Source organism: Rosa chinensis, chromosome 4, assembly GCF_002994745.2.
Source record: "Rosa chinensis cultivar Old Blush chromosome 4, RchiOBHm-V2, whole genome shotgun sequence".
NCBI classification, from domain to species: Eukaryota; Viridiplantae; Streptophyta; class Magnoliopsida; order Rosales; family Rosaceae; genus Rosa; species Rosa chinensis.
This window is the reverse complement of record NC_037091.1, coordinates 39,771,538-39,799,350: the sequence shown is the minus strand read 5'-3', so window position 1 is coordinate 39,799,350 and position 27,813 is coordinate 39,771,538. Positions and strand designations below refer to the sequence as shown.

The following is a 27,813-nucleotide window of genomic DNA, read 5'->3' as shown; positions in this document are numbered from 1 at the left end:
ACTTATGCTTATGAGGCTAATATAACAATCATCTCAGAAATTACATATCTGATTGATGGCTCCAGAAGAGCACACATTATTGTCCATTTACATTCTGTGCCTCCAATGTGGTTAGAGAATACCATTTGTTCTCTCATGTCAAATTTGTATAGTAAATTTAGGCATATAATGTCATGAACCAGAAGTTCATTGAATCAAATACATTATTTTGACATGTAAAGTTGCGTCATCTTTTGTCTACCATGTTGCGTGGACTCACTTACAAGTTTTGATGACTGCTAACCTTACACACAAGCAAATTATTTATTTACCGCATATTTGCGAGTTGTCACTTTAATGAGACAATCCTCCTGCCATGAGGGGGAGAAAGATTGTTCCTGAAGAACGATATGAATTGGTGTGAGATATTTATCCACCGTCTCATTTTGATTTCGAAAAATATCAAAACTAGTGAATTGATAAAAGAAAGTGACAAATTTATATGCTAAATGCAAAGGCATCTGCTTGGGTTAAAGTCCCTGAGACCAACCATATTAATACAAACAATGTAGACTCCATTTGATTTGTGGGATGCACGTATATCCAATTGACATGGTTCTCTTAAAGAGAATGTCATTAAATAATATCACAGCTCCTAATATGGCTACACATACAAAGGGTGTAGATACGCCATTAGGAAATGATGTCTTGGTGATACAATAATAAATCAATATGGTTGATGCTAATGAACAAAGCATGTTTTGACCTAAAATTTGGTTTGGGTTCACCACCAACCAATGAAGATCTTCACTCCTAAGAAAGTGATAGATATTCGAACGCATCTTTTGCGCATGGTCATAATAAGACAATCTTCCCGCCGTTAGGGGGAGGAAAGAGTACTGTCATTTGAATAACGGCGTGAATTTGTGTGGAATGTATCCACCAGGTCTAAAGTTTTAAGCTCCCAAAACAGGGAAGATTATACAAGCCCTATAATGCTCATACATGAGATTATAAGTAAAAAGATCCACATTCGCTACATGACTCATCTATGAGAGATGATTGTCCTAGAAGTGACAATATATGCCCCAGAAGTGGCATGAGTACCCAATATCAATAAGCTTATTACAGCTAATGCATGCACATATGAATGTGTGGGATCTAGGATTAATGATCATCAACGATAATTTACAAATGGTAGCTACCAAAGAAAAATCATTAAGGGCGGTATTGATGCTATACCACGTTTCATTATAAATGTCGACAAAGTATATTACTGGCCAAATTGGAAAGAGGCAATTCCAATTTGAAATGTGATGGAATTCTTGGACCTTTAACCCTACATGTAGAAAAGGGTATTTGTCAAAAGTGAAGATAAATCACTATGACACAATGTCTATTTATAGAGACATGAGATTATGATTATCTTCCCTTATACGAATGACAATTTTCTGTAAGTACAGTGTTACATATAGCTGTTATATTGACGAGAGATTTATGGCATGTTGTCATCGTATATCATGAAGATCTTAAAGACACATTGCTAAAAGCAAAATCTCAAAAGTAAAGTGTCATTATAAGCGTATTGCTTATCAAATCCTCAAGGGATTCAAATACATGAATGATTCAAATGCAAGTCCATGAAAGGTTGAAAGAGCCTGAAGCTCACTCATGGAATCAAAGAGTCTAAAGCTAGCTCATATGTACTCATTTCGTTCTAGTCAATGAGATCTAAATTGCCTTAATGAGTACTATGACAAGACTACTATCGAATTCGAATTATGATGTTGCAACATATTCTAACTTTCGCAAAGTTATGAATTACTTAGAGCTCTTGAAGAGCTTATATGAGACATATCAATACACAAAGATATTGATGTGTATGACTAGGTATGCCATGATGATTTTTCAATGTTTTAAATCATACAAAGTTAAATGTGTCAATTTCTTTATATTATTTAGCTATTACTTTGTGTATGAATTTGAGCATATGAGATTGTTTCTAACCTTATCATATGTGGTAAGGCTTATTGAAAATCGTCTAGCTTTGTTGGTATTTCTTAAACTTTACAGGTATGAAAATTTGTGATGAGCCCCTACATGCAAAGCACACATGGTCTCACTTCAGTGATAGACACATCAAACTACTATACATGATACATGTAGCTTATTGCATACATGAATGAGGCTTGCAACAATCAGGGGGAGATTCTCATCAGGGGAAGCATCCAGAAGCATGCTACCTAGGACATATGCGCGTTGTGCTCTTTTTGTCCTTCGACCAGGGTTATTTTTGTCCCACTGGGTTTTTGTTACCTGGCAAGATTTTTAACGAGGCAACAATAAGCGCGTCCAACCATCATTCATTGGTGGACATCCAAGGGGGAGTGTTGTAAATATTATTATCTATGTGGATGTCCATGTAAATACTCATTAGTTATGTACTTTGATGTAAACCCTACCTCTATATAAAGGAGGCTAATGAGACTGAATGATATACTTCTACTTCCTCCCAACTATTCTCTCTCTATCTTCTCTCTACTTTATAACAATAAATAATATTCATGTCAACATTCATAACTTGGATGATTTTGTTGTAGTGATAAGTAGCTGATGTGACTTTGGGAATAATTAAGTTTAATTCCCACCTGGGATAGCAATTAACTTCATCTATATATACTAGAAACCACTCACATGCTATGCATGTGGGGAATTTTTTTTTTTTTTAATAGAAAGACAAAAAAAGTTATTGTAGAGAGAGAGTGGAGAAGTCAGTTCTGCAAAGAAACTAGAGAAGCTAGTTACTGTACATAATTGAGTTTTAATTAATTTTTGTTTAAGGAAAACTGAATTGAGAGAGAATTGAGTTGTGATTTCATTGATAATGGGGGCCTCTTTACATAAAGGATTACAAGACATAGATACAGAGTTGTACAAGGAAAGGTAATCATACATTGATTGGATATCTCTAAGATTTTCGGATATCTTTGAATATTTTCGAGAATATCTCTAATTCTAAACCCTATTACAACTAGGTCAAGTAATCTAGAGTTTGGGCCAGATACATATTCTGGATTTACTTGAACACTCCCCCTTGTGTCGCCCAAACATGGTGCTTCTCTCATTGCTTCATTAAAATCCTTGCCGAGTAACAAAAATCCAGTAGGACAAAAATAACCTTGGTCGAAGGGAAAAAAGAGCACAACACACACTTTACGTTTCGAGACTATACATGTAGACATTTCCCCCTAACGTCTGCATCTCCCCCTGATGACTATAGTCATGGGAGTTTGGATAACTTCCGCAAATGATGCTACCAACTATTTCCCGAAAGTGGATTTTAGGCAATGACTTATTGAGCAAGCCTGCCACACTATCCTCAGAGTGAACCTAGTTCACTTTGATCTTGAGGAGAGTTTGTTGTTGCTGATTATCCTTGGTGTTGTCGCTTTTGATGTAGTCTTGCTTCATTTGTTCAAAACAAGCACCATTATCCTAAATGCTCGTAGGCTTATCTGTGGTAGACTTCAAACCACAATTGTTTGAACATGCGTAATTATGGATCCAATCCATATACATTCACGAACCACTTCGTGAAGAGCAATAATCTCTGCTTTGTTCAAAGATATAGAGACTAGGGTTTGTTCTGTAGACCTCCAAGATATCACAGTCTTTACCCATGGTGAACACTTAACCAATTTGGGAATGACATTTGTGTGGGTCAGAGAGATACCTAACATCAGCAAGACCGTCCAAAACACATGTTGTTTTGGGATGGGGATAGAGGACGCAGGCCAGTGTTGGCGGCGTTCCTGGTGTGTGATGGGTCTGAATCCATCATCTCTCTGTAAGGATAGAACGAGCCCATATCAATCGTACCTCTCAAGTACCGAAATATATCTTTTCCACCAATCCAATGTCGTGTTGGCGCAGAGCTATAACTAGCTAACAAGTTCACAACATATGAGATGTCTGGTCTTGTGCATTGGGTTAAGTACAATAATGCGCCTATTGTACTTAAGTAAGACACTTCTGCCTCTAGCATATCTTCGTCATCATCCTTCGGATGAAGAGGATCCTTTTCAGGATCAAGACTACGGACGATCATGGGGGTACTTGAAGGTTTAACCTTGTCAAAAATGCCTAAGCATCTATCAACACGGTGCTCAAGTTCCAAACTAAGGCATAATAGTGTTCTCCCAAAATCCTTCATCTCAAACTCGGATTTCAAGTGTCCAGCGATTTCCCTTAACTCTTTAAGGGCTTCCAATGAGAATCATGTCCAACATGAACTGTTATAGAATCCGAAACTTGTTATGTAAACGCACTGGCATATCTCTTCCCAATCAAGTAGTCACTTTAGTGAGCGTTTCAACCTCTTTGTAAAACGCGTTCCGTGGTCTAGAGCCACTTAACTTGGGTAAATGAAGTTCACCATGAACCTTCATGTATATTTCGTATCTAGATCCCCATAGAGATACATAGTGACCACATTTGTAAGCTACATTTTCAGTTATTCGGAAACTACCAAACTGACAAGGTAGTGGAGTGCAATGACATCCATTATGAGAGAATATGTCTCATCGTAGTCGATTCCAGGGCGTTTTGTGAGAAGCCTTGCGCCATAAGGCGAGATAGTCATCTCCTTTTCTCATCACGCTTTCTAACGAAGACCTATTAGTCAACATGTTTTATGTCAAGAGGTGTTTGCATCACTGGCTCAAAAACATTCCTCTTCGTTAGAGAATCTAACTTAGCCTGGATCGCATCTTTCCATTTAGGCCAAATTTCTCTACGTTGGCATTCATTTGTCAATGGAGGGTGGTTTGATATCATCTGACTCAACAAACTCATGCGCAACTACATCATCAATTATGATGGAGTTTCTATCCCATGTCTCATGTACACTAGTGTACTTTTCATAGAGCTCTATATTGTCAGGAATAAGTTATGACGTTGAGGCATCCCCCAACGATAACCATAATCCAGAAGATTCTCATGAGATGGATTTTGAGTCTTGATGATCAAAGGATTGGAATGTGCCAAAGTATCATTCGACCCATGGGCCTCCCACACATCCTAGTTGGGGCCATGGCCTATAACGCCAAAGTGCCACTCTCTTTGGCGTTGGCGCCATGCCTACCTCCGTGTAGGGTGGCGCTAACGTTCATCCTTGCAGGCATGTTTGCAGCATATTTGTGTGATCTCGTCACTTTAACGGAGATCGAGATGAGACATTGTGGGGACATGCCACGATAATTCCTGTCATTTCTGCTGAACATCCGTGTTCTTATCTCCCCCTAACGACGGGAAGACTGTCTCATCAATGTGACAACCCGCAAATCTAGCGATAAGGAGATCGCCTTGCAAGGGCATTAAGTGGCGAACGATTGTTGGAGTCTCAAATCTAACGTAGTTGCCCATTCGTCTGTAAAGACCCATCATAGAGCACTGTGGCGGTGCAATTGGCACATAAAAGTACGATACTTGTATCCAGTCACTAGCTGTAAGGCAGAGGTAGATTTAGTGGCGGTGGATGGTAAACAAATTAGTATAGCTACATGTGATATTGCATCACCCCAACCGGATATAAGGAGATTTGTGCACATTACCAATGTCCTGACTACCATCGTAGTCGTTTCCGTGAGACCATTTGGGTGTGTTCATGAGAATATGATGTCCAACATCGGTCCTATTGCAATATCCATCGAAAGTCTTCGATGTAAACTTTCTAGCATAGTCAAATCTAATTAACTGAATAGGATGATTCGGGGAGTGAGCCCGTTGTCATATGATATGTGCTACGAGTGTAGCATAAGAAGCATTACAAGTGGACAATGGCACAACACATGACTAACGTGTTTGCGTGTCAACCAACATCATGAGATATTTAAATGTCTGCAAGTTGGTTGAATCAGTCCATAGAATCTCCATGGATTCTATGTAAGAACAGAATGAGTATTTTCATATCTTTTGCATAGGACGGTCTCAGTCCTAATTTTCTTAAGGAACAGGCTTTGTAAAACGAGCGAGAGGCTTTAAAAGCAACCAATGAGGATTGTGGTTGGGCCTGAGCGTCTGAAATGTTATTTGAAGCAAAGTTGATGATTGCAGCATCACCTAGGGCACCATCACCATGATGGACACCATCCATGGCATCATGGATAGGGACTGTGCCAGCCCTAGGCTGGTGGTGGACGGTGGTGGTGCTAGAGGCAGTAACGGCGATCACACTTAGTCCAGGAATCAACTTTTGATTCATGCTTCATTTCGCTCGAGAGAATGGATGTTCGTGCGAAGTCTTTAGTAGACAGATCATCATATCAGGACCAGGATGACCTATCCTGTCGTGACAAAACCAATATCTATCTAAATCTAAGAGATCTTCTCTCATGACTTTATTGGATTTAATAGCTTGAATAGTGACACAGAGTCCACTAGAAAGACACATAAACTTCTCTAAGATGCACATTTGTTCGCAACCATTAGAGGCATTGCAAAGGAACTCATTTCCGTTCTTTACATGCATTTTCGCATGGAATCTGTTGGCTATTCATAGGTGCGATTTGCCCTAGGAGCGTAGAGAGTTTTTGTGACAATAATCAAGGTGCCATTTGGCAGGGGGAACTTGAGCTATTCCATGTCCTTGAATTAACTCTGATGGCCCAGCCATCGTAGTCACAAAGTAATATGATCAGAATCAAAATGGAATTATAATGAAAAGAACTCGAAATTTTATTCATAAGCCAACAGAGTACATCATTGTCTCTTAACCATTAGGAGAATCGAATCCAAATGCTAGCTAATGCAAAACAAAGGTAGTCATTTGACTTCTTTCGGTAACTCCAAAATAAATATGACCAAGTGAGTAGAGAGATGTCGGTGGAGCAAAGTTCGCTTAAGTACCACTTATCTCAAAACCTTCCTAGACATCATACTCATTTTGGATGAGCCTGACAGGACCCGCCCCGAATTTCACCCTGAAATCCGAGGTGGCCCTGTGGGGCCCACCTTAGGGATAACTCTACCAAAAATTCGGTAGAGTCACCTCTAAAATGGACTACCCAAAAACCTGTAAAACGCACGATACACTTCAAGCAAACCAACCTTATACTCCTGGAGCCACCCTGCTCCCAATTACCAACAACTCCACTTTCACCAAACACAAAACTCAAAAATACTAATCCCAAAGGTTATGCAGAGCAATACTACTATACACAGGGATATAACAGAGGAGTAAAGGATCAAGTGATCCTACACTGCGGAAGTAGTGACAACTATGCCTCAAATGTCATGTACGCCCGACCTCCACTAATTCGCCTGCAAACTGGGCATTAGAAACCGAAAGGCCCAGGGGAAAGTAGACGAAAAACGTTAGCGTGAGTGGACAAAATAAACAATTTAAAGGAAAAATGATTTCATACTTTCCCACATTTATTCTCTTTAATAACCGATGCATGCAACAATTAGAAAAATACATTTAGCTTTAAATCCAAGAATTCCAAAACGATAAATTGACTAGCCTCGCTAGTCACCACATTCGAAAACTATATCGTAAAACCGAAATCTCATTTCTCAAGAAAATAAGACCAGCCCCGCTGGATACAGTGAAAATCGGACTAGCCCCGCTAGTCAAATAAAGATAAAAGAAGAAGTTTCACCATACGAAAGAAGGGAGCCTTATTGGCTCGGGTCGGAGTGTCCCACACTCTAGAGCATCCCATGCTCTCCTCTACTCGCCTACGAACACATAGTAAGTAGGGAGGAGTACTAATAGGCTAGCCAGTAATATAATATATATATATCGACCCTGGGTATGGCGGTTTAAAAAAAACCGATAAAATCCCATAAATCTTTAGGGCTTCCCCATATCCCACGAATAAAGAAAACACGGGTACGATTCCCAACCGTACTCGGACATTCTCGTAAAGTAGTATAAATTGACAGCGTGTCCCACACGCTAAAGGAATAAGTAGGTTGTCAATGAGGCATTCCCAATGCCAAAACCAATGATCAAATAAATAAACAGGAAAATAATTCCATCGAAATCCCATTTCGAAAATCTTTCCAAAAATCTCAAATCCACGAATAGGAATATAATATAAATAGCATAATTCCGGAAATCACCTCGGAAATAATTCGTCGAAAATCAACATCAATTATAAATTCGAATCCGAGCATAATAACTTAATAACCGAAACTCACAACCGGTATAAATCATAATTATTCATGAGAATCATTATTTAAAAGCAAATCCATAAGATCATTTGCAATCAACTTTATATGCTCGGAAAATAATATGTTGATAAAATAAAACATGCTTTAATAAATAAATGCATGCATCACTTATTTAAAAACAAACTTCCACTCACAGTACTATTGGCAACCACGCAAACGAGTTCCTTCATCTATTCGTAGCTCGCGACATTGCCCTGTACACAATTATATTTCCATAAACGGTAATCCGATAAAATAATTACGAACTTAAACGAAATCCGAAAATCCCTATCTCCCATACTTCTCAAATTCAACCCAAATCTCTTCCACAATTCCAATTCCTCAATTTACATATTCCATAATGAAAACGAGGGAAATCCGACGGCCGGATTTCCCATAATTCCACCACAAAACTCCAAACTTCAAAAATTCACAAACAATTCCAAACTCCTCCAAAATTCACCAAACTTCCTATATAAGCTCTATGATAATTATAGAATTTAACTAGCTAAAAATTGAAATTTATAAACTACCCTAGCCGCCGCTACCACCGCCCACAGTGGCGGCGCCGCCGCCGCCATCTCCGATGGCCACCAAAATTTGGCAGTAGCACCTTCTCAACACACTGATTCAACTTCTCAACTACAACATTCCCAAATAACAATTAAAAACGGCCGAAATCAATCAATGAACAAAAACCCAGAAATCCTCAAGAACCCTAGAATTTCAATTCGTCGATTCGGCATCTACACAATAAATCGTGATACAAGGCCATAGGGGAAATGATCAGTGATGAAAACCGAACCTTCGACGGAAAAATGGGGACCGGAGGTGGCCGGAATCGCCGGAAATCGAAGGAAGAAGGAAAACGGCCGAACCGGAGAAGAGAGAGCTCGGGGGGGAGGAGAGAGAAAGAGCTGGGGTGGGTTTCCGGAAATGGAAACCTACCCTGGGTAAATTTCTATTTTAATCAAAATTTTACCATGAACAGTAACTTCCTTATTTCGCTCATAACTTTCGCATACGAGCTCCGATTTTTACGTACTACATATGCACGCGCTCGGTTTAACGTCCTCTACAACTTCCATGAAGAACATTTTCTCAAATTTTGACCCGAACAAAAAGTCAACTTTTAGGGCCACTAAAAGTACTAAACTGAAAGTAAAAGTGAAAGTAAAAGTCGTTTACCGTCCAAATGACTAGTAAACACGTGAATTTAGGTTCGGGACGTTACAGAGCCTATGTGAAGAAAAACTAAACCAATGGCATTTACTGCAAAGTATATGGCAATTGCCTATTACATCTCTTGGAAAAATAAAAACTTAAACAGAATTGGTGATCTATTGATCCCAGCCAGATTTGTAGTCTTCAACCCTTCACTCTAGATCATCCTTTTGATCTTCTTGTTCCACATAGTGAGCTTTTCTTGCTTCACAATATGCTTTGTAGGCGATGACAATTTCTTCACGAGCTCTACAAATGCGTGCCCAATGACCGGATACTCCACATCGAGAACATATATCTCTATGCTCAGACTCCATTGATTGAGGCACTTTGAAAGCACCATTTAGATAGCTCTTAGTGTTGGTGGAGCCACCAACATGGCCAGAGGCGTTGCCTCCCTCTCTCTTTCCATGTTTACCTCTTCGGTTCCGTGTTTGCCTATTTTGGCTGTTACCTTCCTAAGTAGAGCGATTATATGGATCAGAATGTCCAGAAATATCCCTAAGGTTAGGGTTTCGCTCATGGTGCCCTCTCTTAGGGACACGACTATAATTGGACTCCGGAATATGCTCTGTTTCGATGGATCTTGAATTATAGTTCTTCACAAGGATATTGTCATGCTTTTCAGTGACATTCATAACTCCAATGATCACATGAAACCTTGTGATCCGTCTTATGGTAACATCGATTCGATAGTTCTTAGTAACCATCAATGCAGAGACGGGGAAAGTAGAGAGAGTCTTCTCAATCAACATCGCATTTGTGATCTCTTTACCACAGAATTCCATTAAGGATTTAATGCAAAGTGCTTTCAAGTTGTAGTCAAGAACTGACTTGAAATCACAGAAGCGGAGGCTATGCCATCTCACTTCTAGGTCAGGAAGCAAGGAGTCACGGACGTTGCCAAATCTTTCTTCGAGTGTGTGATGCCCCGGAAATTTGTAATTATTTTCCGAGGAATTTCCGGAATCTAATTTATGGTTGTTGGACGGTTTCGTGGCTCGTGGACGGAGCGGAAGTGTTTCGGAAGAATTAATTATTTGAAAATATGACTTTAGGGGGGGTTCAAGGTTGACTTTTGATACGTTGGGATTCTCCGAAAACTTCCTTCACGAAAGTTGTAGAGCGCGTCGATACGAGTTCGTGGACATGTGGAACGCGGAAATCGGAGTTCGTATGAGAAAGTTATGAGCGTTTGAAGTTTAGGGAAAATTCTATAAATAGTATTTTCCATTTTCGGAAAATTACTATTTCCATTTCTTTCATTCTTCTTTTTCCGGAAACCAGAAGCTCCGTTCTCTCTCATCACCCGCGCTCGACCCGACCTTAAACCCGGTGACCCGACCCGGCTTTTCCGGCGAGCTCCGGCCATCTCCGGCGACGAGACTTTCCAGATTAGCTCTACTCCTCCGTGCGCTCCTCCCTGTGGTGTCCTCTAGTACCGATTCTCGGTGGTAGCGGCGGTAGAAGGCGGTGCAAGTTGGTGTTTTCGGACCCGGCCGGAAAACACAACTCCGGCGACTTCGTGGCTTCGTGTTTCCTTGGTTGAGTTCAGAATAGGCTTGCTGATCGATCTATGTGGTTTGTTTTGATCGGTTTACGTGAAAATCGGTTCAACTCAGTTGGGATTACTATTCACAGCTTGTGAGGTAGTTTTCGATCCCTTAAGCTTGTTTTCTGACTTCGAGCTAGTTATGAGAGTTCACAAGCATGCTTAGATGAAGAACTTTGATGTTGGAAGTTTTGTGAAATAATGTGTTTTTGGCCGGCGGCGGTGCACCACCGTCTGTGGTGGCGTTCCGGCCACTTAAGGAACTGTTTTTGGTAGTATATATGTTCTACTCGTTGATACAAGCGTTTCGATATATAATATGCAAATTTTGGAGTTCGTATGGAATTGTTATGATTTTTGCAATTTCATACCGATCGATTATTCTATCCGTGAGGATTTGAGCCTCCGATCGACTTGTGGTTTGGTCACATCGATCGTGGACGTATTCCAGAGACTTTGGGAGGTCTCGGATGTGGTTTCGCCTCGATTGGCGCCACTTTGAGGGATTTTAGTTCAAAACAGGGGTTTCGGACTTAAATTGGTTATGAATCGTTACTGATTTGAGATCATTGGTGAATAGGTGCTTCTAAAAGGTGAATTGGACGAGTTGTTGGTGATAGTGTACTAGTTCGGTTCTGTATAGAAGACGCAGCGAGATTCTGAGGTGAGTAATCTCACGAAGTTCATTCACGAACGGGAATACCTTATTGTTTTGAGAGTTATTAGTTAACTGCAAACTATAGTTGGTATTAGTAGGCATTCCTGAGCGGATGGCTACATATAGATATATATTTGCGTGAAATATATATATGTTTTGGGTGGTTTGTGGATTTATGAAAACAATATGCATGAAATGATGCTTTTTATTGTTTTGGAGTGTGGCTTTTGGAAAACAAATGATTTGTGGAAATGATTGATTTCGATTTGTTTTGAAAAGCATTGAGATTTGAGAAAAGCGTTGAGATTTGGGTATGAAAACAATAGGCATGAATTGATGCTTTTTATTGTTTTGTGTTATGGCTTTTTCGGAAAACAATGATTATGGAAATGTTGATTTCGATTGTTTTCAAAAGCGTTGCGATTTGTGTAACATTTTGGGTCCTGTGCGACTCCTTTAATGTTTTGCTCCAAGGGACAGTGCGGCCCGAGGATCGAAGGTCTAAGACCTTGGGCAGAATCTCAGGTGACCATGTCTTTGGCCGGACGAGTGGTTACATTTTCAGTTAGAGCTCTAATCTGTCTGCCATATAGGTAATTCATGGGGTAACGGGAATTGGTTATTTACAACTCATGACATTACGTATTTTTAGGGAACAAAGTGTGAGTTGCTTCCTTATTAATGGTTTTTAAGGGGACAAGGTGTGAGTTGTTTTCCTTATTAACGTTTTGATAGAAATCAAGGTGTGAGTTGCTTTCTATAGTACGATTATGGTACATTTGATAGGAAACAAGGAGTGAGTTGCTTTCTATGTTTTATTGATAGAAATCAAGGTGCGAGTTGCTTTCTATGGTACGCTTATGGTACAACTGATAGAATTCAAGGTGTGAGTTGTTTTCTATGTTTCGTTTTAAAAGGAAATAAGGTGTGAGTTGCTTTCTTTTATTTTGATTTGGAAGGAAATTAAAGTGTGAGTTATTCTCCTTTATTTCGTGTTTTAGGAATGCAAAGCGTGAGTTGTTTTCCTTATTTTGGCGTGAGTTGTGCATGTGTGTTTGAGTTACTCATACGGGCTTGCAAAAGCTTACCGGGTTTGTTGTGTGGCAACCCGGTACACTATTCAAACGGTGTAGGGGTTAATCCTGCAGGTTAGGATAATCGGGGTTGAAGCTGAGGTAGTGCCTTTGCAGCTTTACGGTAGGAAGCCATTCTTGTAACTTTACCGTCGATAAGGACTTCCGTTGTATAGTTAACTCTGAGTAGCATTTACGTTTTATTTTGTTGTTGACAATTTAATTCGTATGCTTGTGTAATATATAACTCTATGGACGAGTGTATATTAACTTTGAGGGTTCAGGGCATCAATATCTGTGTAAGTTAAAGGGAAAAAGATTCCTGGTATTTTGTATTGATGACTGGACGTTCACGCATATATAATTATGGGGTTATATATATTGATTTTCATGTGTGTAAAATCAGGGGCGTGACAGAGTGAGACCCACAGCCTCTGGGGTCTTCTTCATTTATACACTCGTATTGGAGCGAATCATCCATATGACGAGTCATTAGGATGATGGCTTTCGCCTTATTTGCCTCTAAGGCTTCTCTATTTGCTTCCTAAGCTTGAGCTTGCTCAACAGTTAGCATGTCCTGGCTAGGGTCGAGAATTGTATCCAAGATTCCATCGGCCTTGAGATGCAGGCGACTATCACGAACCCACTTATGATATCCAGAGCTAGTTGTTCCTAATGAAGCAAAGTCCAGTTTGTTCAGGTTACACATCCTGAAAGAGAACAAGAAATTAGGGCTAGTTTTGGAGCGAAAAAGGCTACCACGAAAACAATAAAAATTTCTGAGTGTAATTGCTTCCAATAAATAATTTTTTTTTAGTGTAATCGCTTCCAAGAAATTCATTTCCAAGAGGTATTGGATTAGATAGAAACAATGGCGTAACTGGTCGATCATAAATTCTCTACAAACTCTAAGTTTAAAGATCTCAACAAGCTCCAAGCTTGGAGTGAGCACGAACCCCCACAATTCGGCTTAATTAGGTCTCCCCTATGATGAAGAAAAGATTGTAGAAAAAGAGAGGTTGCAAGTCCCCGAGAAAAAGAAGAGAAAAGAAATAAAAACTTCAAAAACGGGAACTTTTAGTAAAAAATACATGGAAATAGGTCGCCCGAAAATTTGGCCGGAAAGTGACCGGAAAAGTAGTCGGAAGTCATTGACCGAGTTGCTGATGTGGCAGATCTGTTGACGTGGCTGCTGACTATGCTGCTGACGTGGCAGTGGGCCTGATTCTGGGCTGCGGCAGTGGGCCTGCTTCTGGGCTACTTCACGGGCTTAGGCCGCCTCTTGTTTCTTCTCTCTAGGCCGCTGACTTCTTCTGGGCTACCTCCTTTTCTTTTTTTTTTCTTCTCTCTGCCGGTTCAAGGTTCAGCAGCAGTCAGGTGCTCGATTCAAGTACTTTTAGGACTGTTCCGGGGAAAAAAATTTCGGTTCCCGGATTCTGGGATTGAGGAGCTACTGCTGGTTAAATTTGGTAGCAATTGGAGGTCCGAAAGTTGGTCAACCGCTAGAATATTTGCTGCAGATGGTTTGGAGATTCCGGTGGCCGGTTCGAAAGGTTTCCGACTGGTTTTGGTTGTTCTGCCGCCTGTTCTGGACTCCTGGGGTAGAGGTCTTCAAGGTGTGCGGTGGGGGCAAAACGGTTTTCAAGGTTTTGTATTCGGATTTAGGGTTTTGGCTATTAGGTTTTAGGGTTAGGACGTCGTGCTGATAACGTGTTTAAGGAAAACTGAATTGAGAGAGAATTGAGTTGTGCTTTCATTGATAATAGGGGCCTCTTTATATAAAAAATTACAAGACATAGATACAGAGTTGTACAAAAAAATGTAATCATACAATTAATCGGATATCAATGAATATTTCCGAGAATATCTCTAATTCTAAACCCTATTATAACTAGGTCAAGTAACCTAGAGTTTGAGTACATATATACTGGATTCACTTGAACAATTTTGTATTTCATTATATTTATTTTTACATTAGTTTTGTTCTAAAGTGAAGAAGGCATTATCAGAAATATCTTGGCAAAGTGGAGAAACAAACATTAAGAGATAGTATCTACACTAAATCTTGATTTTTGATAAACTTTATGAAACTTAACAATTGCCCTTCTAACTTATAGCACTCAAAATATAAAAATTCCTATTTAAAGAGGAAATTAGTAAATGGCATAACTAAGACATTAAAAAAAAAATACACTAGGTCCCACTACTCATTATTCATATATATTTCATATTCAAATTAATGGAAACAAAAATAAAAGAGCCAATAAACATGCACTCAATGCCTGTGAATTGACTAGTTTCATTGTTGGCAAATGAAAGTAGAGATTAAATTACAACAAATCATTGAAATGAAACACAAATGAAGAAATACAAATACATGAAACCAAGTTTTTAATGGTTTTTCCATTAATATTCATGGACACTTGGGAGTGCCACGATGTGTCTTCCAATTGTTATATGATAGGAGCAAAAATGTGTGACAATATTATTAATTATGTGCCTCATTTCAGCCTTATTTCTCCCTTAGTTTAGTGTTTTGAGTCATTAAGTCATTTTGAAAGTCTTGTTGAGTGTTTGGAGTGAAATAGGCAGAAAAAGTAAAATTCATGAAAAATCCTAGCTGGATCAGGATTCCTAACTGTCAACTATTTTTGCTATCTTTACAATTTAATTTCCTTTTATTTTCTCTAGAAAATTCTGATATTCTCCTGCTTGTTGTAGGAAACGTTGCTTGGTTGAACTCTTAGAAACAGCAATGATGGAGTCATAAAATAAAGCATTAAGATATTTGACCAAGCAATGAAGAAGGGAAATAAAGGAGAAAAGATGTTTTCAGTTGAGGAATAAAAGAAAAAGATGTTTCAGCTGGAAAATAAATAAGAGAAAGACGTTTTCAGTTGGGGAATAAAGGAGAAAAGACGTTTTCAGTTGAGGAATAAAAGAAAAAGATGTTTCAGCTGGAAAAATAAATAAGAGAAAGATGTTTCAGCTTGGAAATTAAAGGAATTGCCCCATTATGAGAGGAGTTAAGGCCATAAAGAAGACGTTTCAGTTGGGAAAGCCAACCAATGCTCCCCTATAAATAGGCAACTTCCAGAACTGAATTTGCATGACTTCCCAGCCAAGATCACTTCCCAGCCAAGATCATTCCAAGACTACCCAATTCACTCCTCAAACCTCCATATCTTACAAGACCGTGACCACCATCCATCCATCAATCTACAAAGCTCTAAGGCGCTGAGTCAAGGACGCTCCACCACCATAGTAGAGACAAGTTCATCACCTTGTTGCTAAGCCGCTGAGGAAAGCTTCAAAGTGTAACTATGACTCTACTTATAATTTTTGTTTCGGTTTTGTGTGTTTCAATTTGCGAGTTGTGTAATTGGAGACATGGAATTTTCAAAATATTTTTATTAATATTTTTGAGATTTTCAGTTTATTATTGAGTTAATTTCGAGAATTCTTTTATGATGCATGTTACAATCTTGTGCCCTTTTACGTGTTTAGGTAATTTTCAGAGTTAGGTTAATAAGTTTGCATGCTAGAATAATGGTGAGAGTTCTTGTGTGTTTTCTTAATTTGCCAAGAGTAATTGTTATTTGTTAAGGCGCTGAGTTAAACAAGTAGCAATTAGTTCTAAAAAGTGGTAAAAACTATGTTCAATGGTTAAACGATTCTGGAAATTACGTGTTAAATTCTATGTCTAATGGTTAATTTGCACGTGTGAGTTGATTCGAGGGTTAGATAATACTACTAGTTAAGAGAATTACGCTGAGTGTTTTCGAAAATTAGTAGTATTAGGCTTGGTAAGGACTTTTCCGATTCAAGCCTACATTAGAATGAATCAGATAAGTGGATTGATCCGCTGAGGCTTTTCATTTGAGCTCTTATCTAGGCATTTAAGGTGGGCACATTTTTGTAGCATGTTGAACTGAATTTTCTGTTTTTACACTTAGTAATTTCTGAGTGGTATTGGTCTAGGTTAGGGAAGTCGATCATTGTATATAGTTTTATTTGTTTTGTTTTTATTTTAAGTAGATTAGGAACCAAATTTCAAAACCCCCCATTTTATTCTTTTATTTGTTAATTGACCTTTTTGTGTAGGTGTACCCTACAATCCCCGGACTGAACGATCCCTGCTTATCCTATACTAACAACTACATTTTGCAGGGTTAAATTGTGAGGCTATTTCAGCCGCATCAATTTTTGGCGCCGTTGCCGGGGATTGTTAAAATCCCTTGCACTTAAAGTGTCATCGATTTTGTTGTATATAGAATGCATGCTAATTTTTGTACTACACTTGTGGAATGGTGACAAATTGCGATTTCGGTTAGGCCAAGCTTTAATTGTGATTTAGTTTAAGTTTTATGAGTGTTACAAAATTAAGCATGTCTTTTATCATTGTTGTACAATTTGTAGAAGTTGTTTTTTTAAGCATATTGTAAATTGTATGTGTTTCATTTAGATTAATTTACTTAATTGTTGTAAAATTGTATGTGGATATGAATTCAGCTAAATACTTAATTGTTGTAAGTGTGTAAAATCGTATGAGTAGACAAGGCCCTTTTGTTAATATTGGCCTAAACCCTTCATTAGTACCTTACTCAGGTCTCTTGAGGTTGAGGGCGGCCTTTATTAGCACTTGGAGAACGGTCTAACACATTAGTTAATTTCCCAGCTGAGTAAGGGGCGCATACGGATGGTGTCTTAGGTTGAGACCCTGGGTGATGGGTCAATTGGATCTCAGAGATACTATAGAATGAGCGTAAACCACTATGTGGGAGTAGCCGATAGGGGCCTAAACCTCAATGAGGGAGTAGCCTCCGTAGTATCACTAAAATGAGTCCTCCCTCTCACTTACCTCTTAATCTGGCCATTCGGCCTTCTGAAACAAAGGAAAGAGACTTATGTCTAGGCGACTATCCCTATATCGTATCTCACCAATAGTAGTGGTTTCTATTGGGCTCGACTTACAACTTGGAATCAATTGAGATATTAACTATGTTTACAATAAACTTAAAAAAAAAAACGTGTTGTGTGACATGCTTAAGGTATATTGGATCCTCTGTTCCAGTACCTAAGTATGTAAAGTAACTTAGAAAGTAGGAAAGACATAATGTTTGTATTCCTAACCTTGTATATGTTACTAACACTTGATCTGGTGAGTCCTTTGTGGAGCACACATTGGAAGAGATACCCCTCTAGGAGGCACCCAAGGAATGAGCACGTGTGAACAAGGAGAAAAGTCCAGGCTGAAGGACTATAAATATTAAGCGCTGCATGGGAGGCAACCCATTTCAAACGAAGCTGTGAAGGAGCCATCAACGAGAGTTTGACATTTCTATCCCTTCACTTGCTTAGGTTGAATTGTACTTGGGTCTTTGTTTGTTTGTTTGTTTGTTTTACCCTTCCCTTATTTTCGTAGCCCCCCATATTTAGGGTCTATATACCATACTTTTTGCCTACATTAAGACAATGTAGATTCTAAGTGTGGGGTGGGTTTACACCTTTATTTCAGTTAAAAAAAAAAAAAAAGAAGAAGAAGTTGGTTTTATAGAGTCTTTTTGTGTGTTTGAGTCTTAGGATGCCTCTAATGTCTAGGATGAACATGTCTCTGAATTCATGGCTGAAGGTTTTGACAATCAAAATAGGACTTAATTGAATTCTGTGGTTAATCGACGTTGTGATCCTTGTATGAAGATTTGAGATAGGATTGTAACTTGGTTCATTAAGCATGCTAGGATTAAGTCTGATTCATTTGACCCTAAGTGAGCTGTTGAGCTAAAATACTTTCTTTTCGAGTGCTTATTGATAAATTCATAATTTCATGGCTGTATTTGCAAAACCTCATCATTCTTTGAAAATCCAATGATCATGTGCCATAGATTTTAATGGACTAGAGAGTACTAGAACTCGGCTGTTGTGACTGTCAAAACTTGTATGCCATAATATGCACTGATCCTGGATAGGATAGAAGGCATTAGGGTAACCACCATAGCCAAACAAGCATGTGTCCCCAACTGTGCCCGTCGTGGGACTCCTTAGAATGAACCCCTTTGAGCCTACGTTGAAAACCTTTGTTTCATCACCCTCACTACCCTACCATGAGCTTAGTACTCGATATCTCTACCCTTGTCTTAGGGACTTAGTAGAGCATGACATAGTATGTAGGGGTGACGATGAAAGACAAGTGTGGGGTAGGGAAAATCCAAGAAAAAAGAAGAGAAAAAAAAATTTGCCGTAAAAAAAATGAAAGAAAATGAAAATGAAAAAGAAAGAAAGAAAAGTGGCAAAATAGAAGAAAAATTGAAAAGAAAACTCTTGGGAAATTGTTGAAGTGTGGTTTTGGACTTTCAAATTTGAAGGAGCAAAAATGTGTAGTTGATAGGAGCAAAAATGTGTGACAATATTATTAATTATGTGCCTCATTTCAGCCTTATTTCTCCCTTAGTTTAGTGTTTTGAGTCATTAAGTCATTTTGAAAGTCTTGTTGAGTGTTTGGAGTGAAATAGGCAGAAAAAGTAAAATTCATGAAAAATCCTAGCTGGATCAGGATTCCTAACTGTCAACTATTTTTGCTATCTTTACAATTTAATTTCCTTTTATTTTCTCTAGAAAATTCTGATATTCTCCTGCTTGTTGTAGGAAACGTTGCTTGGTTGAACTCTTAGAAACAGCAATGATGGAGTCATAAAATAAAGCATTAAGATATTTGACCAAGCAATGAAGAAGGGAAATAAAGGAGAAAAGATGTTTTCAGTTGAGGAATAAAAGAAAAAGATGTTTCAGCTGGAAAATAAATAAGAGAAAGACGTTTTCAGTTGGGGAATAAAGGAGAAAAGACGTTTTCAGTTGAGGAATAAAAGAAAAAGATGTTTCAGCTGGAAAAATAAATAAGAGAAAGATGTTTCAGCTTGGAAATTAAAGGAATTGCCCCATTATGAGAGGAGTTAAGGCCATAAAGAAGACGTTTCAGTTGGGAAAGCCAACCAATGCTCCCCTATAAATAGGCAACGTCCAGAACTGAATTTGCATGACTTCCCAGCCAAGATCACTTCCCAGCCAAGATCATTCCAAGACTACCCAATTCACTCCTCAAACCTCCATATCTTACAAGACCGTGACCACCATCCATCCATCAATCTACAAAGCTCTAAGGCGCTGAGTCAAGGACGCTCCACCACCATAGTAGAGACAAGTTCATCACCTTGTTGCTAAGCCGCTGAGGAAAGCTTCAAAGTGTAACTATGACTCTACTTATAATTTTTGTTTCGGTTTTGTGTGTTTCAATTTGCGAGTTGTGTAATTGGAGACATGGAATTTTCAAAATATTTTTATTAATATTTTTGAGATTTTCAGTTTATTATTGAGTTAATTTCGAGAATTCTTTTATGATGCATGTTACAATCTTGTGCCCTTTTACGTGTTTAGGTAATTTTCAGAGTTAGGTTAATAAGTTTGCATGCTAGAATAATGGTGAGAGTTCTTGTGTGTTTTCTTAATTTGCCAAGAGTAATTGTTATTTGTTAAGGCGCTGAGTTAAACAAGTAGCAATTAGTTCTAAAAAGTGGTAAAAACTATGTTCAATGGTTAAACGATTCTGGAAATTACGTGTTAAATTCTATGTCTAATGGTTAATTTGCACGTGTGAGTTGATTCGAGGGTTAGATAATACTACTAGTTAAGAGAATTACGCTGAGTGTTTTCGAAAATTAGTAGTATTAGGCTTGGTAAGGACTTTTCCGATTCAAGCCTACATTAGAATGAATCAGATAAGTGGATTGATCCGCTGAGGCTTTTCATTTGAGCTCTTATCTAGGCATTTAAGGTGGGCACATTTTTGTAGCATGTTGAACTGAATTTTCTGTTTTTACACTTAGTAATTTCTGAGTGGTATTGGTCTAGGTTAGGGAAGTCGATCATTGTATATAGTTTTATTTGTTTTGTTTTTATTTTAAGTAGATTAGGAACCAAATTTCAAAACCCCCCATTTTATTCTTTTATTTGTTAATTGACCTTTTTGTGTAGGTGTACCCTACAATCCCCGGACTGAACGATCCCTGCTTATCCTATACTAACAACTACATTTTGCAGGGTTAAATTGTGAGGCTATTTCAGCCGCATCAATTTTTGGCGCCGTTGCCGGGGATTGTTAAAATCCCTTGCACTTAAAGTGTCATCGATTTTGTTGTATATAGAATGCATGCTAATTTTTGTACTACACTTGTGGAATGGTGACAAATTGCGATTTCGGTTAGGCCAAGCTTTAATTGTGATTTAGTTTAAGTTTTATGAGTGTTACAAAATTAAGCATGTCTTTTATCATTGTTGTACAATTTGTAGAAGTTGTTTTTTTAAGCATATTGTAAATTGTATGTGTTTCATTTAGATTAATTTACTTAATTGTTGTAAAATTGTATGTGGATATGAATTCAGCTAAATACTTAATTGTTGTAAGTGTGTAAAATCGTATGAGTAGACAAGGCCCTTTTGTTAATATTGGCCTAAACCCTTCATTAGTACCTTACTCAGGTCTCTTGAGGTTGAGGGCGGCCTTTATTAGCACTTGGAGAACGGTCTAACACATTAGTTAATTTCCCAGCTGAGTAAGGGGCGCATACGGATGGTGTCTTAGGTTGAGACCCTGGGTGATGGGTCAATTGGATCTCAGAGATACTATAGAATGAGCGTAAACCACTATGTGGGAGTAGCCGATAGGGGCCTAAACCTCAATGAGGGAGTAGCCTCCGTAGTATCACTAAAATGAGTCCTCCCTCTCACTTACCTCTTAATCTGGCCATTCGGCCTTCTGAAACAAAGGAAAGAGACTTATGTCTAGGCGACTATCCCTATATCGTATCTCACCAATAGTAGTGGTTTCTATTGGGCTCGACTTACAACTTGGAATCAATTGAGATATTAACTATGTTTACAATAAACTTAAAAAAAAAAAACGTGTTGTGTGACATGCTTAAGGTATATTGGATCCTCTGTTCCAGTACCTAAGTATGTAAAGTAACTTAGAAAGTAGGAAAGACATAATGTTTGTATTCCTAACCTTGTATATGTTACTAACACTTGATCTGGTGAGTCCTTTGTGGAGCACACATTGGAAGAGATACCCCTCTAGGAGGCACCCAAGGAATGAGCACGTGTGAACAAGGAGAAAAGTCCAGGCTGAAGGACTATAAATATTAAGCGCTGCATGGGAGGCAACCCATTTCAAACGAAGCTGTGAAGGAGCCATCAACGAGAGTTTGACATTTCTATCCCTTCACTTGCTTAGGTTGAATTGTACTTGGGTCTTTGTTTGTTTGTTTGTTTGTTTTACCCTTCCCTTATTTTCGTAGCCCCCCATATTTAGGGTCTATATACCATACTTTTTGCCTACATTAAGACAATGTAGATTCTAAGTGTGGGGTGGGTTTACACCTTTATTTCAGTTAAAAAAAAAAAAGAAGAAGAAGAAGTTGGTTTTATAGAGTCTTTTTGTGTGTTTGAGTCTTAGGATGCCTCTAATGTCTAGGATGAACATGTCTCTGAATTCATGGCTGAAGGTTTTGACAATCAAAATAGGACTTAATTGAATTCTGTGGTTAATCGACGTTGTGATCCTTGTATGAAGATTTGAGATAGGATTGTAACTTGGTTCATTAAGCATGCTAGGATTAAGTCTGATTCATTTGACCCTAAGTGAGCTGTTGAGCTAAAATACTTTCTTTTCGAGTGCTTATTGATAAATTCATAATTTCATGGCTGTATTTGCAAAACCTCATCATTCTTTGAAAATCCAATGATCATGTGCCATAGATTTTAATGGACTAGAGAGTACTAGAACTCGGCTGTTGTGACTGTCAAAACTTGTATGCCATAATATGCACTGATCCTGGATAGGATAGAAGGCATTAGGGTAACCACCATAGCCAAACAAGCATGTGTCCCCAACTGTGCCCGTCGTGGGACTCCTTAGAATGAACCCCTTTGAGCCTACGTTGAAAACCTTTGTTTCATCACCCTCACTACCCTACCATGAGCTTAGTACTCGATATCTCTACCCTTGTCTTAGGGACTTAGTAGAGCATGACATAGTATGTAGGGGTGACGATGAAAGACAAGTGTGGGGTAGGGAAAATCCAAGAAAAAAAGAAGAGAAAAAAAAAATTTGCCGTAAAAAAAAATGAAAGAAAATGAAAATGAAAAAGAAAGAAAGAAAAGTGGCAAAATAGAAGAAAAATTGAAAAGAAAACTCTTGGGAAATTGTTGAAGTGTGGTTTTGGACTTTCAAATTTGAAGGAGCAAAAATGTGTAGTTGATAGGAGCAAAAATGTGTGACAATATTATTAATTATGTGCCTCATTTCAGCCTTATTTCTCCCTTAGTTTAGTGTTTTGAGTCATTAAGTCATTTTGAAAGTCTTGTTGAGTGTTTGGAGTGAAATAGGCAGAAAAAGTAAAATTCATGAAAAATCCTAGCTGGATCAGGATTCCTAACTGTCAACTATTTTTGCTATCTTTACAATTTAATTTCCTTTTATTTTCTCTAGAAAATTCTGATATTCTCCTGCTTGTTGTAGGAAACGTTGCTTGGTTGAACTCTTAGAAACAGCAATGATGGAGTCATAAAATAAAGCATTAAGATATTTGACCAAGCAATGAAGAAGGGAAATAAAGGAGAAAAGATGTTTTCAGTTGAGGAATAAAAGAAAAAGATGTTTCAGCTGGAAAATAAATAAGAGAAAGACGTTTTCAGTTGGGGAATAAAGGAGAAAAGACGTTTTCAGTTGAGGAATAAAAGAAAAAGATGTTTCAGCTGGAAAAATAAATAAGAGAAAGATGTTTCAGCTTGGAAATTAAAGGAATTGCCCCATTATGAGAGGAGTTAAGGCCATAAAGAAGACGTTTCAGTTGGGAAAGCCAACCAATGCTCCCCTATAAATAGGCAACGTCCAGAACTGAATTTGCATGACTTCCCAGCCAAGATCACTTCCCAGCCAAGATCATTCCAAGACTACCCAATTCACTCCTCAAACCTCCATATCTTACAAGACCGTGACCACCATCCATCCATCAATCTACAAAGCTCTAAGGCGCTGAGTCAAGGACGCTCCACCACCATAGTAGAGACAAGTTCATCACCTTGTTGCTAAGCCGCTGAGGAAAGCTTCAAAGTGTAACTATGACTCTACTTATAATTTTTGTTTCGGTTTTGTGTGTTTCAATTTGCGAGTTGTGTAATTGGAGACATGGAATTTTCAAAATATTTTTATTAATATTTTTGAGATTTTCAGTTTATTATTGAGTTAATTTCGAGAATTCTTTTATGATGCATGTTACAATCTTGTGCCCTTTTACGTGTTTAGGTAATTTTCAGAGTTAGGTTAATAAGTTTGCATGCTAGAATAATGGTGAGAGTTCTTGTGTGTTTTCTTAATTTGCCAAGAGTAATTGTTATTTGTTAAGGCGCTGAGTTAAACAAGTAGCAATTAGTTCTAAAAAGTGGTAAAAACTATGTTCAATGGTTAAACGATTCTGGAAATTACGTGTTAAATTCTATGTCTAATGGTTAATTTGCACGTGTGAGTTGATTCGAGGGTTAGATAATACTACTAGTTAAGAGAATTACGCTGAGTGTTTTCGAAAATTAGTAGTATTAGGCTTGGTAAGGACTTTTCCGATTCAAGCCTACATTAGAATGAATCAGATAAGTGGATTGATCCGCTGAGGCTTTTCATTTGAGCTCTTATCTAGGCATTTAAGGTGGGCACATTTTTGTAGCATGTTGAACTGAATTTTCTGTTTTTACACTTAGTAATTTCTGAGTGGTATTGGTCTAGGTTAGGGAAGTCGATCATTGTATATAGTTTTATTTGTTTTGTTTTTATTTTAAGTAGATTAGGAACCAAATTTCAAAACCCCCCATTTTATTCTTTTATTTGTTAATTGACCTTTTTGTGTAGGTGTACCCTACAATCCCCGGACTGAACGATCCCTGCTTATCCTATACTAACAACTACATTTTGCAGGGTTAAATTGTGAGGCTATTTCAGCCGAATCAATTTTTGGCGCCGTTGCCGGGGATCGAACCCGGGTCACCCGCGTGACAGGCGGGAATACTTACCACTATACTACAACGACCTTGTGTCCATATGTACCTGATGGAACACATAGACATTGTATACAACACTCATTGCAGTAGAGCAGACATGGCTTCTTGTGTTTAGTTGCTGAACACTGGTATGTGCATGCCGCTGGACATTCTGCTTCAAAATTTAAAAATAAATAAGATATCAAACTTGGAGTAATTAGAATGGGAATAGTCAAAGAAGTTTAACGGTAAATGTGTGGGACGTCAATAAGAGGTCTCGTTACATTTCAATGAGATAATCTTGGAGAGAAAAGAGTACCGCACATCACTAAGAGCAATACTCTCTATTTTTGTTAGTTTTGAAATTAAATTAGTTTATAAATTGAGAAGAAAAAACTTTTGGTGAAATGCACATGTATTTAAAAGGTACACGAAGCAACTGACTGGATACTTTTGCAAGTTTTGCAAAAAAAAAATAGAGAACATAAAGCTATTTAGAGGAACTGTGAGCAAATATGATGGTTGGAGGGATTATAATTATATCTAAAATTGGGGAAAGTATTATGTCTAGTGTTTTGAAATAACAAATAGATTTTCCTCTAGTCATGATATCATTGTCAAAATTCAAGAAAAAGTTTAAGAAATTAACGAGATTCATACCTTCAGGTCGGAGGGATTTCTCACCACCAGTCTGTAAAAATGGAAACCATCAATATGCATGTATATTAAAAACCAAAGCTATGAGGGATCTATTGAAAAGATGATGGGTAATTACTAATTAGAGCATGAACTAACACTCTATCTAAAGATTTTTTTTTTTTTTTTGCCAAAAAAGAAAAAGAAAAAGATGGTGAATGGTAACATCAGCATTTTGATCATCTTTAGCTTGCAATTAAAAGGAAGAAAACTCATATTAAATAACCCAATAACTATATGATAGACATAAATCAATACACCCGCAAATAATTCGCCGACACATACACATTACCACAACATTCATGGCAAAGTTGAGGATTAGGATGACAAAGAAAGCAGCACGAATCCATGAGAACCTTGCCATATTTTTCTTGAATAATTTCCTTAATTTACATAAGGACCTTAGTTTGAGGACCAGTATGTGCTGGATCTAGTGAATGTTCAGCAATATATATATATATATATATATATATATATATATATATATAATATATATATATATATATATATATATATATAAATGGTTATATGCTCCTCCTTTCTCTCACTTTCCAAACAGGTTCATATATTGGAACTCATTTAAATAGAATCCAGCACTTGTATTTTTTTGATTGACTTTTTAATTGCTGTTTTTTTATTTCTTAAAAGTATTTTTTATCTTTATTATCAAAATCTAAGCTTTATTTAAGAGTATGAGATTTTTTTCTCTTTAAATAATATCTTTTTGTCAGACCAGAAAAATAATAGCTGGATTCTGCACAAATTATGAGATTAAATGCTTAAGATTTTCGTTATTAAAAAATTAGATATTATTATATGGTCTCAGACCACCATTGTACATACGGTGACTTTTTTATTTTATTTATTTAAATAAGGGTTGATGTAGCTGTCCTTAACCCTTGGTAACCAAGGAGAGAGTATGTGACTTTTTTATTTTATTTATTTAAATAAGGGCTGATGTAGCTGTCCTTAACCCTTGATAACTAAGGAGAGAGTAGGTATTAAGAATGAATCCACCAGAATAAAAATTTTCTACCAAAAATATCCTTAAGTATTTTCATTAACCCACATATATATATATATATATCTAAATCTATTTACATAGATTCATTATTATTATTATTATTATTATTATTCCATATCTGTTCAATTATGAAATCTATTTCCATTGAAGTACTAGTTTTGCAAAAAACTCAGACTGCTCTTCTGGTATAGGGTTTGAGAAATTCCCCTCGTCCAGTGGTACTCCGCGTCAACGTGGACTTTGCCTTACCGTTGTTATGTTGCTGCCGGACAAATGTTGTTGATCTAATGTCCTTCGGCTTCTGGGATTTGCAGTGCTCGAAGTTTAACTGTGGGATTGGTTTTGGTTCTGTTTTGAAGTCTCTGTGTGGCTTGGGCGGTCGTGGGCACAGTTTCAAGGACCGACACGGGCTGGGGTCTGGTTTCTAGGCGGCGGTGACAACGGTGGTGTCATGATGGAGTTTTGTTGGCGTTTTGGAGCTCAAGGGATCCGCTTCTGGTCTGGATCAGGTTTGATCACTACTTCAAAATGTTAATCACACAACACTAATCACACAGCGGAACATAAATCTTCTGTTGTGTGTTTAAGTAAAATCTATTAAACAACGGTATTAGTAATGTTTTGTTATGTGAATGTTAACAAATTGATAACTTTTTTCTCAGAACTACATTGCACAACACAATTAAGTATTGTCCGTTGTCTGAGTCTTAAATATTTAGCAGCAAATTTCACTCCACTCTCTAGTCTTGGTTGCCTCTTGAAATCTAAAATTTGGGGTACTTAGTAAACGGTGCTTGACATTTTCCGTTGTGTGATTGAAAACTAGAAGCCAAATTTTGAGGAAGCTTGCTTGGATATCTTCCACTAGGTAAACATTGTGCAAGCTGTAGAAATTAGACAACAGAAGTTATACTTTTCTGTTGTGTGAAGTGGGAACATAGGCGGTAGCATTTTGAGCCAAAATGCAGCAGGCGGTAGATTTCCCTCCATGTTTTGACATTTTGATTTTATGTCATACACTCTTACGACAATGTGTCGTGTTTCTGTTGTAGGATCGACTTGAGAAGTAATATTTGAAGTTCAAATCATTTCTTTTCCTTTCATTCTCTCTCTTCCGCACTTGAGTCAAAATAAGACTTCTTCAACCCGAACCTTTCCGTTCTTCCATAAAACCCTAAAAACCCAATTTTTCATCTTCAATCCTTCCCAAGAACCCCAATTCCCCAATCACTCCATTTCAACCTCAAACTGCGCTATTTCTTACCTGAGCACGCTAAGCTCCGCGACGGCCACGACTATCGTGAAG

At 37.8% G+C, this 27,813-nt stretch overlaps 1 non-coding gene across 1 annotated transcript; it reads right to left on the bottom strand.

Moving 5' to 3' along the window:
• Positions 1 to 24,765: 24,765 nt before the first annotated feature.
• On the bottom strand, positions 24,766 to 24,837 carry TRNAD-GUC. Its single transcript has one exon. It is a non-coding gene; the product is annotated as a tRNA-Asp (tRNA).
• Between the last annotated feature and the right edge of the window lie 2,976 nt (positions 24,838 to 27,813).